Here is a 1,933-nt window from a genome sequence, read left to right as displayed (position 1 = left end):
CTTTGCTCAGCCCTTCTTATAGCGTTGTTAGTTGCAGGTGGAAGATTGGAGCCGTTCCTTGTTGGAACTTTTATTTACTTGTTGGGATATCACAATATATCTTACTTAATTAATGCATCTATATACTTGGTAAAGGGTGGAAGGCTCGGCCTTATGCCTGGTGTTTTGTTCCACTCTTGCCGCCCTAGTTTCCGTCATATCGGTGTTATGTTCCCGGATTTTGCGTTCCTTACACGGTTGGGCTATTATGGGAACCCCTTGACAGTTCGTCTTAAGTAAAGCTCTTCCAGCAATGCCCAACATTGGTTTTACCATTTGCCACCTAGCCTTTTCTTTCCCTTGGGTTCTGCAGACTCAAGGGTCATCATTATTTTACCCCCCGGGCCAGTGCTCCTCTGAGTGTTGGTCCACCTGTCAGCTACCGGTGGCTACCAGGGGCAACTTTGGGCTGGCCTACCCGTACCTAGGACAATCTGAGTGTGCCCTGAGAAAGAGATATGTGCAGCTCCTATCGGGATTTGTCGGCACATTCGGGCGGTGTTGCTGGTTTAGTTTTACCCTGTCGAAATGTCTTGTTGTACCGGGATACCGAGTCTGATCGGAATGTCTCGGGTGGAGGTCTATTCCTTCGTTGACCGTGAGAGCTTGTCATGGGCTAAGTTGGGACTCCCTGCAGGGATTGAACTTTCGAAAGCCGTGCCCGCGGTTATGGGCAGATGGGAATTTGTTAACGTCCGGTTGTAGAAAACCCGAAGTTGACCTTATTTAAAAAACATCAACCGCGTGTGTAACCGTGATGGTCTCTTCTCGGCAGAGTCCGGGAAGTGAACACGGTGTTGGAGTTATGCTTGATGTAGGTTGCTATAGGATCACTTCTTGATCATATTTGTATCGACCGTGCTTTGCCCTCTCTTCTCGCTCTCTTTTGCGATTGTAGCCATCACATATGCTAGTTGCTTGCTACAGCTCCACATATATTTGCCTTATCCATTCCTATGAGCTTAAATAGTTTTGATCGCGAGGGTGCGAGATTGCTGAGTCCCTGTGGCTCACAGATACTATAACTCCAGATGCAGGTCCAGGTGATTTCGCTCCAGGTGACGAGTACGAGCTAAAGTGGGAGTTCGACGAGGACTCTCAGCGTTATTATGTTTCCTTTCCCGATGATCAGTAGTGGTGCCTGGTTGGGGTTATCGATTCAGGACCTTGTCGCATGTTGGGTTCTTTTCTAATTTTGGCGCCGTAGTCGGGCCATGAGTGTTTGTTTGATGGATGTTATTTATGCACTCTGATGTGACGTGGCGAGTGTAAGCCAACTATGTTATCTCCCCCTTTTATTATATATTACATGGGATGTTGTAATGATTGCCTGACTTGCGACATTGCTTTCAATGCGGTTATGCCTCTGAGTCGTGCCTCGACACGTGGGAGCTATAGCCGCATCGAGGGCGTTACAAGTTGGTAATCAGAGCCATCCCCGACCTTAGGAGCCCCCATTGCTTGATCGTTTTTAGCAGCCGAGTTGTGTCTAGAAAAATGTTTTGAGTCCTTAGGAATTATATATCGGAGAGCTTAGGAATTCTTTTACTTCCCAGTCTCCTCATCGCTCTGGTAAGGCATCCTGACGTAGAGTTTTGACTCTTCTCTTCTCAAATTTCACTAATTTTTTTTTAGGATCACGCGAGTATCTTGGTTTTGTTCCGATGGTTTTGTGACGAGAACATTGTTCTTGGTGCCTCCTGTCTTTAGGGGTTGTGGCAGTGTCCCGGGGAGTTGAGCTCCGAGGTGTTGTCGTCACAATTTCATCGTTGCAATTCTGGTATACTTGAGATATGTTCGCCGACATCGAAAATCTCTTTTATGCAGTTCGTTGGTGAGATAACCTCGACGCCACCCAGTACTGGGGCGGGAGTTCGGGAGTATCGCCATAACT

Source organism: Triticum dicoccoides, chromosome 7A (genome assembly GCF_002162155.2).
Source record: "Triticum dicoccoides isolate Atlit2015 ecotype Zavitan chromosome 7A, WEW_v2.0, whole genome shotgun sequence".
In the NCBI taxonomy this organism is placed as follows: domain Eukaryota; kingdom Viridiplantae; phylum Streptophyta; class Magnoliopsida; order Poales; family Poaceae; genus Triticum; species Triticum dicoccoides.
Note: the sequence above shows the minus strand (reverse complement) of the source record.